The 15,605-nt window shown below is 48.0% G+C and overlaps 2 long non-coding RNA genes across 2 annotated transcripts in view; one reads left to right on the top strand and one right to left on the bottom strand.

The window, feature by feature from the left end:
- Positions 1 to 15,605, top strand: part of LOC134737102 (uncharacterized) — a 28,900-nt gene that overhangs the window by 9,516 nt on the left and 3,779 nt on the right. The window contains exon 2 of the long non-coding RNA XR_010121677.1: positions 14,640 to 14,687. This is a non-coding gene — a long non-coding RNA (uncharacterized lncRNA). The remainder of the gene's footprint in view (positions 1 to 14,639; positions 14,688 to 15,605) is intronic.
- LOC134737103 (uncharacterized) overlaps positions 12,491 to 15,605 on the bottom strand; it is a 92,217-nt gene continuing 89,102 nt past the window's right edge. Inside the window, exon 3 of the long non-coding RNA XR_010121678.1 lies at positions 12,491 to 12,634. This is a non-coding gene — a long non-coding RNA (uncharacterized lncRNA). The remainder of the gene's footprint in view (positions 12,635 to 15,605) is intronic.

Here is a 15,605-nt window from a genome sequence, read left to right as displayed (position 1 = left end):
GCCTAGGGGACAGAGAAAGACTCCGTCTCAAAAAAAAAAAAAAAGATTCTCCTTGGCCAGCGTGGCATGGTGGCTCACTCCTGTAATCCCAGCACTTTGGGAGGCTGAGGTGGGTGGATCACTTGAGTCTAGGAGTTCAAGACCAGCCTGGGCAACAAAGTGAAAATCCACTTCTTTTTTCTTTTATTTTTTTTTTTTGAGATGGAGTTTCGCTCTCCTTGCCCAGACTGAGGTGCAGTGTCGCAATCTCAGCTCACTGCAACGTCCGCCTCCTGGCTTCAAGTGATTCTCCTGCCTCCACCCGGCTAATTTTGTATTTTTAGTAGAGACAGTGTTTCTCCATGTTGGTCAGGCTGGTCTCGAACTCCTGACCTTAGGTGATCTGCCCACCTCGGCCTCCCAAAATTCTGGGATAACAGGCATGAGCCACCACGCCTGGCCCTTTTTTGTTTTGTTTTGTTTTTTAGATGGAGTCTTGCTCTGTCACTCAAGCTGGAGTGCAGTGGCATGATCTCGGCTCACTGCAACCTCTGCCTCCTGGGTTCAGGTGATTCTCCTGTCTCAGCCTCCCAAGCAGCTGGGATTACAGGTGCCTGTCATTACACCCAGCTTATTTTTGTATTTTTACTAGAGACGGGGTTTCAGCATGTTGGCCAGGTTGGTCTCGAAATCCTGACCTCAGGTGATCCACCCGCCTCGGCCTCCCAAAGTGCTGGGGTTACAAGTGTGAGCCACCATGCCTAGCCACAAAAATCCATTTCTACAAAAAATACCAAAAAAAAATTAGCTGGGTGTGGCCGGGCACAGTGGCTCACACCTGTAATCCCAGCACTTTGGGAGGCCGAGGTGGGTGGATCACCTGAGGTCAGGAGTTCTAGACCAGCCTGGCCAACATGGTGAAACCCTGTCTCTACTAAAAATACAAAAATTAGCCAGGAGTGGTGGCAGGCGCCTGTAATCCCAGCTACTCGGGGGGGCTGAGGCAGAAGAACCGCTTGAACCCAGGAGGCGGAGGTTGCAGTGAGCCGAGATTGCGCCATTGTACTCCCACCTGGGGGACAAGAGCAAGACTTCGTCTCAAAAAAAAAAAAAAAAATTAGCTGGGTGTGATGGCGCACACCTGTAGTCCTAGCTGCTCAGGAGGCTGAGGTGGGAGGATTGCTTGAGCCCAGGAGGCAGAAGTTGCAGAGAGCAGAGATCACACCATGGCACTCCAGCCTGGGTGACAGAGCGAGACCCTGTCTCAAAAAAAAAAAAAAAATTCTCCTTTTTCCAGCTGGAGACCCAAAGGCCCAGAGAAGGCAAGCAACGTGCCCAAGATCAAGCAATCAGTGAGTTTCCATGCAGAGGCCAGAACTCAGCTTGGCCTTTACTCATGCCTCCCCAAGCCCTTGCACAAAGCAGGGTGGGTGCTCCACAAAGAGTATCCCCAAATGATGCTCAAGACCTTGATGATAATGAGGGTGACAGTGTTCGCTACTGGTATTAAATGCTTACCCTATGCTAGGCAGTGTTCTAAGTTCTTTGCCTGGATCCACTCACTTTAATCCACACATATCCCAATGAAGGAGGTAAAATTACTATTCCCATTCTATAGATAAAGAAACTGAGGCACAGAGAATTTAAGCATCTCGCCTAAAATCACACAGCCAAGAAGCAGAGCTGAGACTCACACAGAGTAGTCAGGCTCCAGTGCTGCAGAGTAAGGAAGAGTCTGTGAGTCCCTGCTGAGTAAGGAAGGTGACATGGCATGGTGGATGCAACCTGAATCAGATGCCAGGCAGCCAGGGAGTCTGTCCTCAGCTTGCTGGGTCATGTGGTCAGTTCCCATCCTGGGACTCCCTTTACCTACCAAAAGGGAAAAGAGGCAGTTTAGCAAGAGGCTCTCAGGTCCTTTGGCAATGTGATTTTTTTGTTTTGTTTTGTTTTGTTTTGTTTTTTGAGACAGTCTCGTTTTGTCACCCAGGATGGAGCACAATGGCATGATCTCAGCTCACTGCAACCTCCGCCTCCTGGGTTCAAGTGTCTCCTGCCTCAGCCTCCCTTACCAGTAGCTGGGATTACAGGTGCCCGCGACCATGCCCAGCTAATTTTTTGTATTTTTAATAGAGATGGGGTTTCACCATGTTGGCTAGGCTGGTCTCGAACTCCTGAGCTCAAGTGATCTGCCCACCTCGGCCTCCTAAACTGCTGGGATTAACAAGCACGAGCCACTGTGCCCAGCCTGGCAATGTGGTTCTACATGTATTTTCTTTCTTTTTCTTTTTCTTTTTTTTCTTGCCCTTTGTGAACAAAGCTAGATATATTTTTGTAGAGCTGAGCTGACAGGAGAAAAGAGAGCTAGAGCTTGTGGCTTTACTCCTGAACTGGGTCAGGAGAGACGAGTGGTCTGGTGGCTTTTCTGGGATGAACATGGGAGGCCTGGACTCATCCTCAGTGGGCAAGGGATGTGGCCTCTGTCCCCTGGGACTGGCTCTCTTGTCATACTGTTTTTCACTGCTGGCTTGGATGCCTGGAATCCATGGAGTAGAGTGACAGCCTGTGCCCTCCACCTGAGGGCAACATGTTCTCAGCCTTGCAGCCCCTCCTCCTCCAGGTCACCCATCTTCTCCCTCCCCTGGGCCCTGCATTCTGGACCCATGCTGAAGGTGCCCCGCCTCTCTCCAACTCCAGGGAAACCAAGTCCATGGCCCTGTTCTCAAATTTCTACCAACTAAAAGACACACACAGCCGGGTGCTCACATATACAGGCTCATGCCTATAATCCCAATACTTTGGGAGGCTAAGGGGGGGAGGATCACATGAGGTCAGGAGTTTGAGACCAGCCTGGCCAACATGGTGAAACCCCATCTCTACTAAATATACAAAAGTTAGCCGGGCGTGGTGGCACACACCTGTAATCCCAGTTACTCCAGAGGCTGAGGCAGGAGAATCACTTGAACCCAGGAGGCGGAAGTTACAGTGAGCCAAGATCACACCACTGCACTCCAGCCTGGGCAACAGAGACAGACTCTGTATCAAAAAAAAAAAAAAGACATATACTGGATACAACATGTATGGAGCACTGTTAGAATTTACATGAATTAGGCTGGGCATGGTAGGTAACGCCCGTAATCTCAACATTTTGGGAAGCCAAAGTGGACAGATCTTGAGCTCAGGAGTTCAAGATCAGCCTGGGTAACATGGTGAGACCCCATTTCTACAAAAAATGCACACACACAAAAATTAGCTGGGTATAGTGGTGTGTGCCTATAGTCCCCGCTACTCTGGGGGCTGAGGTGAAAGAATCACTTGAGCTCGGGAGGCAGAGGTTGCAGTGAGCCAAGATCGCACCACTGCACTCCAGCCTGGGTGACACGTGAGACCCTGACTCAAAAAACCAGAAAAAAACAAAAAAAAAGAATCTATATGAGTTAATATTCAATTCTCCAAAGGACCTTATAATGTAAATATCCTATTACACATTTTCCAGATGAGATATTTGAGGCCCAAAGAGGTTGAGCACCTTGCACCAGGTCACACAGCATCTATGGGACAGAGCCAGGATGTGGGTCCAGGCAGACTATTCCCCAGCCCATACTCTTAACCAACACACTGTATCTTCCTTCCCTCTTATGGCACCCCAGAGCCCCTGACTCCTTCCCAATCCTGTGCTTCCTACAGTGTCAGCCTCTCTCCATCCAGTAGGGGCTGGAGTACAGTGATGCTGGGTTGTTTTTTTTTTCTTTTTTCTTTTTTTTTTTGAGACAGAGTTTCACTCTTGTTGCCCAGGCTGGAGTGCAATGGCGTGATCTCGGCTAACCGCAACCTCCGCCTCCCGGGTTCAAGCGATTCTCCTGCCTCAGCCTCCCGAGTAGCTGGGATTATAAGCATGAGCCACCATGCCCGGCTAATTTTGTATTTTTAGTAGAGACAGGGGTTTCTGCATGTTGGTCAGGCTGGTCTCAAACTCCCGACCTCAGGTGATCTGCCTGCCTCAGCCTCCCAAGGTGCTGGGATTATAGGTGTGAGCCACAGCGCCCAGCCCAGTGTTACTGTTAAGAGCACAGGAGCCAGAGTTGATAGTCGGGTTCAAGTACTAACTGCCACTCACTGGCTGTTTGTCTTTGAGCAAGCCTCAGAACCTGTTTGCTCTTCTATAAAAAATGGGAACAACAGGCTCCACCCCACAGGTTTATTGTGAAGATTAAATCAGTAGTGTAGACCAGTGGCTTTCAAAGAACAGTCAGGAGACTTCTGAGGATCCCCAAGACTCTTTCAGGGGATCCATGAAGTCAAAATTATTTTCATAATAAGACTAAGATGTTATTTGCCTTTTTTCACTCTCATTTTCTCTTGAGCGTATGGTGTTTTCTGGAGGCTACATGTCATGTGATATCACAACAGACTGAAAACAAAGGCAGATAGGAGAATCCAGCTGCCTGCTATGCAGCCAGACATTAAAGAAATCTGGAATAATGTAAAAAAAAGCTACCTTCACACTATTTTTTTTGTTTTTGAAAATATGGTTATTTTTCATAAAATAGATGGTTTTTGTTAATGTATAGTGTCTGTTGTTACTTTTACATTAATTAATATTTATAAAATTTCTCAAATATTTTTTTTTTTCCTTGAGACACAGCCTCACTGTCGCCCAGGCGGGAGTGCAGTGGTGCCATCTTGGCTTACTGCAACCTCCACTTCCCGGGTTCAAGTCATTCTCTTGCCTCAGCCTCCCGAGTATCTGGGATTACAGGTGCATGCCACCACTCCTGGCTAACTTTTATATTTTCAGTACACACAGGGTTTCCATTGTTGGCCAGACTGGTCTTGAACTCCTGACCTCAAGTGGTCCACCCTCCTCGGCCTCCTAAAGTGCTGGGATTACAGGCATGAGCCACCGTGCCCAGCCTTCAGCTTTAATTTCTAATACAGTCAGTACTGATAGATATAACCTACATAAACAAAAACTCTTTGGGGTCTTCAATAATTTTGAAAAGTATAAAGAGTTTCCAAGACTGAAAAGTTTGAGAACTGCTAAGTGAGTGCAAGGTTCTGGCCACACATGTGGAAGAAAGCGCCCCTGATCTTGGGCTCCCTAAAATGCATCAATCCCTTATTCCCGGGCTGTGTCTCCCCTCCTCTGCCTGCCCTGCTGGAGGCAGTTGCTAAACCGCAGGTGGCTGCACAATGGCCACGATGGTGGCTGCTCAGTGACCCTGGACTAGACACTGGGATGCTCTGAGCTTCCTGTTTGTTCACCTGAAGGACCAGCATGATCAATCAGCCAAGCAGACTTCTCAGCCACCTTGAACTGTCGACATATGGAGAAAGTGTGAACAATGAATCCTAAATCTGGTGTGTTAGGCTGTTTTTGCATTGCTATAAAGAAATACCTAGCCGGGCGCAGTGCCTCATGCCTGTAATCCTAGCACTTTGGGAGGCTGAGGCGGGCAGATCACCTAAGGTCGGGAGTTCGAGACCAGCCTGACCAACATGAAGAAACACTGTCTCTACCAAAAATACAAAATTAGCCGGACATAGTGGCACATGCCTGTTATCCCAGCTACTTGGGAGACTGAGGCAGGAGAATTGCTTGAACCCGGGAGGCAGAGATTGCGATGAGCCGAGATCGCGCCATTGCACTCAAGCATGGGCAACAAGAGCGAAACTCTGTAAAAAAAAAAAAAAAAAAAAAAAAAGAGAGAGAGAGAAGAAAGAAAGAAAGAGAAGAAAAGAAAAGAAAAGGAAAGGAAAGAGAAGAAGGAAAGAAAGACCTGAGGTTGGCTAATTTATTTTAAAAATAGGCCAGGCATAGTGGATCAGACCTGTAATCCCAGGACTTTGGGAGGCAGAGGCAGGCGGATCACTTGAGGCCAGGAGTTTGAGATTAGACTAGCCAACATGATGAAATTCCATCTCTACTAAACTCATGAAAATCAGCCAGGCATGGTGGCATGCACCTGTGGTTCCAGCTACTCAGGAGGCTGAAGCTAGAGAATTGCTTGATCCCAGGAGGCAGAGGTTGCAGTGAGCCAAGATCACACTACTGCACTCCAGCCTGGGTGACAGAGCAAGACTCTGTCTCAAAAAAAAAAAAAAAAAAATCAGGTCTAATTGCTCACAGTTCTGTGGGCTGTACAAGAAGCATAGTGCCTGCATTTGCTTCTGTGAGGCCTCAGGAAGCTTACAATCATGGTGGAAGGGGAAGGGGAAGCAGGTGCCTCACGTGGTAAGAGTATGAGAGAGAGAGAAAAAGGGAAGGTCCCAGACTCTTTTATTTACGTATTTATTTTATTTTATTTTATTTATTTTATTTTATTTTATTTTTGAGATGGAGTCTCACTCTGTCATGCAGGCTGGAGTGCAGTGGTGCAATATCGGCTCACTGCAGCCTCTGCCTCCCAAGTTCAAGTGATTCTCCTGCCTCAGCCTCCTGAATAGCCAGGATTACAGGCACTCACCACCATGCTCAGATTTTTTTTTTTTTTTTTTTTTTTTTTTTTTTTTTTTTTATTTTTACTGGAGACGGAGTTTCACCATATTGGCCAGGCCGGTCTCAAGCTCCTGACCTCAGGTAATCCAACTGCCTTGGCCTCCCAAAGTGCTGGGATTATAGGCGTGAGCCACCACTCCCGGCCCTTATTTATTTATTTATTTAGACAGAGTCTCACTCTGTCACCCAGGCTGGAGTGCACTGGCACGATCTCAGCTCACTGCAACCTCCATCTCCTGGGTTCAAGCGATTCTTGTGCCTCAGCCTCCCAAGTAGCTGGGACTGCAGGCACACACCACCATGCGTGGCTAGTTTTTGTGTTTTTTTAGTAGAGACGGGGTTCTACCATGTTGGCCAGGCTGGTCTCGAACTCCTGAGCTCAAGTGATCTGCCTGCCTTGGCCTCCCATAGTGCTGGGATTACAGGCGTGAGCAACCGCACCCAGCCGCAGACTGTTTTAAACAACCAGATCTTGCATGAACTAACTGAGTGAGAATTCACTCCTTACCAAAAGGATGATGCTAAGCCATTCATGAGGAATCTACCCCCGTGATCTAATTACTTCCCACCAGGCCCTACCTCCAACATTGGGAATCACATTTCAACATGAGATTTGGAAGGGATAAATATCTATATCATTCCACTGCTGGACTGCTGGCCCCCCAAATCTAATGTCCTTCTCACATTTCAAAATACAATCATGCCTTTGCAATAGTACCCCAAAGGCTTAACTTGTTCCAGCCTTAACTCAAAAGTCCCAAACTCCAAAATCCAAAGTCTCATTTGGGACTCCAAGTCAAGTTCCTTCCACCTATGAGATGGTACAGGCATTGGGTAATCCTTCTTGTTACAAGAGGGAGAAATTGGCCAAAAGAAAGAGGTAATAGGCCTCACACAAGTCTGAAACCCAGCATGGTGGGCATCAATCTTAAAGCTCCAAAATAATCCTTGACTCCATGTCCCAGATCCTGGTGTGAGGGATTGGTTTCTAAAGCCTTGGGCAGCCCCACCCTGTGGCTTTCCTGGGCATAGCCCATGTGGTTGCTCTTGTGGGTTGAAGTTGAATGCCTGTGGCTTTTCCATGCTGAAGTGGGTCTACAATTCTGGGGTCTGGAGGGTAGTGGCCCCCTTCCTGCAGCTCCAATAGGCAGTGCCCTGTTGGGGACTCTGTATGGGGGCTCCAATCCCACATTTCCACTCAGCATTGCCCAAGTAGAGTTTCTCTGTGGGGGCTCCACCCCTGCAGCAGGCTTCTGCCTGGGTACCCTGGCTTTTCTGTACATCCTCTGAAATCTAGGAGGAAGCTGCCAAGCCTCCTTCACTCTTGTATTCTGTGCACCTGCAGGCTTAACAGCATGTAGAAGCCACCAAGGCTTATGGCTTGTGCCTTCTGAAGTGGCAGCCCAAGCTGTACCTGGGGCCCTTTGAGTCATGGCTGGAGCTGAAGCAGTGAGCATGAGGGGAGCAGCCTCTGGAGGTGGTGCAGGGCATTGGTGCCCTGAGCCTGTCCCAGAAAGCCATTCTTTCCTCCTCCTCCTGGGCCTATGGACCTGTGATGGAAGGGGCTTTCCAAAAACTTTCTGAAATGGCTTTGAGGCCTCTTTCCCATTGTCTTGGATATTAACACCTGGCTGCCTTTTAGTCATGCTAATCTCTGTAGCAAGTGGTTACTCCACAGCCTACTTGGATACTTTCTCCACCACTGGGCCAGGCTGCAAATTTTTCAAACTTTTATGCTCTACTCTTCTTTTAAAGATAAGTTCCAACTTTGTTATTTCTTTGTTCCCATATCTCATTTAGGTTATTAGAAGTGGCCAGACCACATCTTGAAGGCTTTGCTGCTTAGCAATTTCTTCCACCAGATACCAGAGGTCATCACCCTTAAGTTCAAACTTCCAAAGAGCCCTCAGACATGGACAAAATGCTCCAAGTTCTTTGCTAGGTCATAAAACGGCTGTCCTTTACTCCAGTTCATAATAACTTCCTCATTTCTTTTCTTTTTTTTTTTTTTTTTTTTTGAATTTCATTCTTGTCGCCCAGGCTGGAGTGCAGTGGCACGATCTCAGCTCACTGCAGCCTCCACCTCCCAGGTTCAAGTGATTCTCATGCCTCAGCCTCCTGAGTAGCTGGGATTACAGGCATGCAGTACCATGCCCGGCTACTTTTTGTATTTTTAGTAAAGTTGGGGGTTTCACCATGTTGGCCAGGCTGGTCTCGAACTCCTGACCTCAGGTGATCTACCCACCTCAGTCTCCCAAAGTGCTGGGATTACAGGCATGAGCCACTGTGCCCTGCCTAACTTCCTCATTTCTTAGACCTTGTCAGCCTGGCCTTCACTGTCCATATTACTATCAGCATTTTGGTCAAAATCATTTGTCTTCTCATCTTCTTGTCTTCTTCTTAACCCTCCAAATTCTTTCAACTTCAGCCCGTTACCCAGTTCCAAAGTCACTTCCACATTTTCAGATATCTTTATAGTAATACCCTACTCCTGGTACCAATTTTCTCTTTTTTTTTTTTTTTTTTTTTTTGACATGGAGTTTCACTCTTGTTGCCCAGACTGGAGTGCAATGGCATGATCTTGGCTCTCTGCAACCTCCACCTTCTGAGTTCAAGTGATTCTCCTGCCTCAGCCTCCCGAGTAGCTGGGATTACAGGTGTGGGCCCCCATGCCTGGCCTCTGGTATCCATTTTCTGTGTTAAGCCATTTTCATATTTCTATAAATAAATACCTGAGGCTGAGTAATTTATAAAGAAAAGAGTTTTAATTGGCTCACAATTCTGCAGGCTGTACAAGAAGCATAATGCCAGCAACTCCTTCTGGTGAGGCCTCAGGAAGCTTACAATCATGGTGGAAGGCAAAGGGGGAGCAGGTATCTCACAGGGCAAGACTGGGAGCATGAGAGAGAAGGGGGAGGTCCCAGACTCTTTGAAACAACCAGATCTTACATGAACTAAGAGGATGGTGCTAATCCATTCATGAGGGGTCTGCCTCCATGATCCAATCACTTTTCACCAGGCCTCACATCCAACATTGGGAATCATATTTCAATATGAGATTTGGCAGGGACAAACGTTCATACCATATCATTTGGGGAGGTGAGAATCACTCTAGGCTGATCAAGAAATAGTAGAGAAATAGTACATAAATATAGAAAAAGCTTCACATTGGGGTCACCTGGGCTGGGCTTCTCTGTGAGGCAAGGCCTGCAGCCTCACAGCACCTCAGTTATCACATCTGTGAAATGGGTAGGTTGAACTCTTGCTTGATGGTGTTCTTGCTAGAAGTGGAAAATCTCTAGGCATCCAGGCCTCCTTTTCCTTTCTCTTCTTACCTGGAAGGCAGCAAGAGATGGTGGGGAGAACACTAAATAGGTGAAAGGACTGAATTGGGAGCTGTGCAGCCTCATTCTGGCTCTGCCAACATCCTGGGTGATCTCAAGCAAGTTCCTCTTTCTCTCTGAGCCTTGGCTCCCAGGAATTTGAAACATGCTAAGCCTGGTCGAGCTCAGAGCTGGCTTCTGCCTGCCCTTAAAATCTGATGGCTGGTCAGGGATTCAGTATTCATTGGATTCTCAGGGCCTCATGTGCTAGGCTGAAATGCCATCCCCATACCTCTCTGTTCCTTGTCAGAGGGCCAGACTGTACACTATTCACTCAACACATCTTTATTCAGTACCTCCTATTTCCAGGCCACAGGGAAGACTGGAGCCCAGAAGAGAGAAAAAACAGGTATTCTCAATTATCTATATTCCATGCCACTTAATCAGGATTCCATAAATATTCACTTGGAGTTCAGAGCTAAGCTATGGAAAAGAAAGGAGTCAAGTGTAGACTTTTTCCTAAGAGGAGCTTGAGACCCCAAGAAGAGAAGGCATTTGTTCATTCATTCACTCACTCACTCTTTCATTCATTGAACAAATACTTATTGAGCACCTACTCTGTACTCGGCCCTGTGATTTGTACAAAACAGACACAGGCCCTGTTCTCAAAGAAAATTCCATCTAGGCCCGGCACAGTGGCTCATGCCTGTAATCCCAGCACTTTGGGAAGCTGAGGCAGGTGGATCACCTGAGGTCAGGAGTTCGAGACCAGCCTGGCCAACATGGTGAAACCCGGTCTCTACTAAAAATACAAAAAATTAGTCAGTTGTGGTGGCGCACACCTGCAATCCCAGCTACTCAGGAGGCTGAGGCAAGAGAATCGCTTGAACCTGGAAGGCAGAGGTTGCAGTGAGCAGAGATCGTGCCATTGTACTCCAGCCTGGGCAACAAGAACAAAATTCTGCCTCAAAAAAAAGAAATTTCAATGTAGTGGAAGAAGCAGACCTGAAAGATAAACACACCATTACAAATATTATTACACATTGTGATGGCTTACATTTTAAAAATGGTATGAGAGGCTGGGCACAGTGGCTCATGCCTGTAATCCCAGCACTTTGGGAGGCCGAGGCAGGTGGATCACTTGAGCCCAGGAGTTTGAGAACAGCTTGGGCAACATGACGAGACCCTGTCTGTAGAAAAAAGACACAAATTAGCTGAGACCAGGCAGAGTGGCTCACACCTATAATCCCAGCACTTTGGGAGGCCAAGAAGTGTGGATCCCTTGAGGTCAGGAGTTCAAGACCAGCCTGGCCAACATTGTGAAACCCTGTCTTTGTGAAGAAAACAAAAATTAAGACAAGGTCTCACTCTGTTCCCCAGGCTGGAGTGTAGTAACACCATCATGGCCTCCTGCAGCTTTGACCTCCTGGGCTCAAGCAATCCTCCCACCTCAACCTCCAGAGTAACTGGAACTACAGATGTGTGCCATGACACCTGGATAATTTTGTAATTTTTTTTTTTTTTTTAGACAGAGTTTCACACTTGTCGTCCATACTGGAGTGCAATGATACAATCTCGGCTTACCGCAACCTCTGTCTCCTGGGTTCAAGTGATTCTCCCACCTCAACCTCCCGAGCGGTTGGGATTACAGGCATGGGCCACCACGCCCAGCTGATTTTGTATTTTTAGTAGAGACAGGGTTTCTCCATATTGCTCAGGCTGGTCTCGAACTCCCTACCTCAGGTGATCCACCCACCTCGGCCTTCCAAAGTGCTGGGATTACAGGCATGGGCTACCATGCCTGGCTAATTTTGTAATTTTTTATAGAGATGGGGTCTCCCTGTGTTGCCAAAGCTGGTCTCCCACCCTTAGCCTCAAGCTATCCTCCAGCCTTGGCCTCCCAAAGCTCTGGGATTACAGACGTGAGCCACTGTACCCGGCCAGAGAAATTTATTTTCTTACAATTCTGGAGGCCTGAAGTCAAAATCCGTATCACTGCGCCAAAAAAATTAGTTGTTGCTTTTTTTTTTTGAGACGGAGTTTTGCTCTTGTTGCCCAGGCTGAAGTGCAATGGCACAATCTTGGCTCACTGCAGCCTCCACCTCCCAGGTTCAATGATTCTCCTGCCTCAGCCTACCAAGTAGCTGCGATTACAGACATGTGCCACCACACCCAGCTAATTTTGTATTTTATTAATAGAGACAGGGTTTCTCCATGTTGGTCAGGCTGGTCTCGAACTCCTGACCTCAGGTGATCCGCCTGCCTCAGCCTCCCAAAGTGCTGGGATTACAGGCATGAGTCACCACACCCAGCCAATTTTTTTTTTTTTTTTTTTTTGAGAAGGAGTCTCATGTTGTGGCCTAGGCTGGCATGCAGTGGCACAATCTTGGCTCACTGCAACCTCTGCTTCCCAGGTTCAAGTGATTCTCCCACCTCAGCCTCTCGAGTAGCTGGGATTGCAGGCACCCATCATTACGCTTGGCTAATTTTTATATTTTTAGTAGAGATGGGCTTTCACCATGTTGGCCAGGCTGGCCTTAAACGCCTGACCTCAGGTGATCCGCCCGCCTTGACCTCCCAAAGTGCTGGGATTACAGGCATGAGCCACTGCAACTGGCCACTGGGCCAAAATTAAGGTGGTGGCAGAGCTTCCCTCCCTCCAGAGGCTCTAGAGGAGAATCTGTTCCTTGCCTCTTCAGCTTCTGGTGGCTGCTGGCATTCCTTGGCTTGTGGTCACATCACTGCAATCTTCAAAGCCAGCACATCTTCAAATCTGTCTGCTTTGTGTTCACATTGTCTTCTCCTCTGTGTGTGTCACATCTCCCTCGGCCTCCCGCTTAGAAGGATACATATGATTGCATTTAGGGCCCACCCTGATAACCCAGGATAACCTCCCCATCTCAAGGTCCTTCCTCACATCCACAAATGTTACCCTTTATCCAAAGAATGTAACATTCATAGGTTCCAGGAATTAGGGCCTAATATCTATATGGGGCTATTTCTCAGCCTACTACAGTAGGTTACCTCAGTGTCTGTTTGGGGGAGCTTCATTTAAACTGGGGATGGTCAGAGAAGGCCTCTCCAGAAAAGAGATGCTGTCCACAAGATGGAAAGGATGACTAGGAGTTCGCCTGGGAAGACTGGGGAAGAGTGTGCTAGCGAGAGGGAATGATGTGTGTAAAGCCCGAGGTGAGAAAGGCTGCCATGTGGCCAGGAGGGCCAGCAAGGGGATCAATAGAGAAAGATGAGCTGGGACCTGAGAACCAGGAAGCCACATTAGGGATTTTTGTCTTTACGAATAAGTTAGAGGCTGTCACGGTGGCTCACACCTGTAATCCCAGCACTGTGGGAGGCCAAGGCGGGTGGAGCACCTGAGGTCAGGCGTTTGAAACCAGCCTGGCCAACACGGCGTAACCCCTCCTCTACTAAAAGTACAAAAATTAGTGTGGCATGGTGGTACATGCCTGTAATCCCAGCTACTCGGAGGGCTGAGCCATTGAACTCCAGCCTGGGCGACAGAGCAAGACTCCATCTCAAAAAAAAAAAAAAAAAAGAATAAGTTAGAGCCAAATAATAAGTAAATAAGAGCCACCAGAGTTAGACACAGTGGCTCATGCCCATAATCCCAGCCCCTTGGGAGGCTGAGATGAGAGCATCACTTGAGCCCAGGCTGAAACAGTTCAAGACCAGCCTGGGCAACACAGTGAGATCCCATTTAAAAAAATTTTTTTTATTAATTGGGCATGATGGCGCATGCCTATAGTCCCAGCTACTCTCAGGAGGCTGAGGCAAGAGGATGGCTTGAGCCTAGGAGTTCAAGGCTGCAGTGAGCTATGATCACACCGCTACACTTCAGCTTGGGTAAAAGAGCCACTGAAAGGCTCTGGCATAGGGGAGGACAACATGGTCTCACATATTTTTTTGTTTGTTTGTTTGTTTGTTTGTTTGAGACAGAGTTTCACTCTTGTTGCCCAGGCTGGAGTGCAACGGCAGGATCTTGGCTCACGGCAACCTCTACCTCCCAGGTTAAGCGGTTCTCCTGCCTCAGCCTCCTGAGTAGCTGGGATTACAGGCGCCCGCCACCACGCCTGGCTAATTTTTTGTGTTTTTAGTAAGAGATGGTGTTTCTCCATGTTGGTCAGCCTGGTCTCAAATACCTGACTTCACGTGATCCACCTGCCTTGGCCTCTCAAAGTGCTGGGATTACAGGCATAAGCCACCACACCCAGCCTAGTTTTGTATTTATAATTTTGCATTTTACTTTCTTTTTCTTTTTTTTCTTTCTTTCTTTTTTTTTTTTTTTTTTTTTTTTTGAGAAGGAGTCTTGCTCTGTTGCCAGGCTGGAGTGCAGTGGCACAATCTCAGCTCACTACAACCTCCGCCTCCCGGTTTCAAGTGTCTCCTGCCTCAGCCTCCTAAGTAGCTGGGACTACAGGCACACGCTGCCACGCCCGGCTAATTTTTGTATTTTTAGTAGACAGGGGGTTTCACCATGTTGGCCAGGATGGTCTCGATCTCTTGACCTCGTGATCCACCCACCTCGGCCTCCCAAAGTGCTGGGATGACAAGTGTGAGCCACCGTGCCCGGCCTTACTTTCTTTTCTTAAAGAAGGCTCCTGAGCTTGTGTGAACTTTAGGCCTCACCAAGCCAACACCTGTTAGCCCAGTAGCATTAACTATTTTAATTTGCCCAATGAAGGACTGAGAAGGGCGTGGTCTAGCAGCCTTGCCTAGTCTGGAGACAGTGCGTGAACACAACCAGAAGGTATCGGGAGCCCTTTCTCTTCCCACCCCCACACTGAGCTCCATGAGCGCAGGAACTTCTTCTTGTCCCTTTCTAGGCACTCATCACAGCACCCGGCATATGGCAGGTCTTCAGTCCAAAGATGGTAAGTGAATGAACTTGTGATGTACAAATGAAGGCTGCCGCTGCTTGGTTTCTGGGAGTCAGGAGTTGGGGAACACACTTAAAGGCACTACGGCACATGAGTTGGCTGACCTGAGCTGTTCCAGGAGTTCCTGTATGGGGCTGACCCTAGACCAACACCCCAGGGGCTGATGAGGGAGGGAGGGAGGGAGGACAAGATAAGACAGCCTTGGCTGATGAGCAGGAGAACATGTGCTTCCCTCATCGCTAAGCCACAGAATCACCTCTCAGAGATTTTTCTGGTAAGGGTTCCTGACCACATGTCAGTGGGACCTAAGCAAGGGTTTCCTCTATCCCCTGAACTTCAGCTGAACCTCAAATCCTAGTAGGCCACCGATTGGTTCTCAGGGGTACAGGATGGACAGAGAGCAAAGCACTCAGCAAGTGAAGTGGGAGGAGACACAGTTTACGCAACCTTTCTGGGTGTCAGATTCTCGGATATGTGTAACTTTAGGCAAATTACTTTACCTTTCTGAACCTCGGCTTCCACATCTGTGAAATGGAGCAATAAAAGTTTCTACTTCACAAGGTTGTGATGAGAATTAAGTGGAAAGAGACCTGTAAAGCAGTTAGCAAAAGGCTTGGCACATAGTAAGTGCCTGATAAGTATTGATTATTAAGACCAGGCACAAGGCCGGGCACGGTGGCTCATACCTGTAATCCCAGCACTTTGGGAGGCCGAGGCGGGTGGATCACGAGGTCAGGAGATCGAGACCATCCTGGCTAACACAGTGAAACCCTGTCTCTACTGAAAATACAAAAATTAGCCGGGCGTGGTGACGGGCGCACCTGTAGTCCCAGCTACTCGGGAGGCTGAGGCAGGAGAATGGCGTGAACCTGGGAGGCAGAGCTTGCAGTGAGCCGAGATCGCGCCCCTGCA

The sequence above is a fragment of the Symphalangus syndactylus genome, chromosome 7 (genome assembly GCF_028878055.3).
Source record: "Symphalangus syndactylus isolate Jambi chromosome 7, NHGRI_mSymSyn1-v2.1_pri, whole genome shotgun sequence".
NCBI lineage: Eukaryota > Metazoa > Chordata > Mammalia > Primates > Hylobatidae > Symphalangus > Symphalangus syndactylus.
Note: the sequence above shows the minus strand (reverse complement) of the source record. Positions and strands in the feature narration are given on the sequence as shown.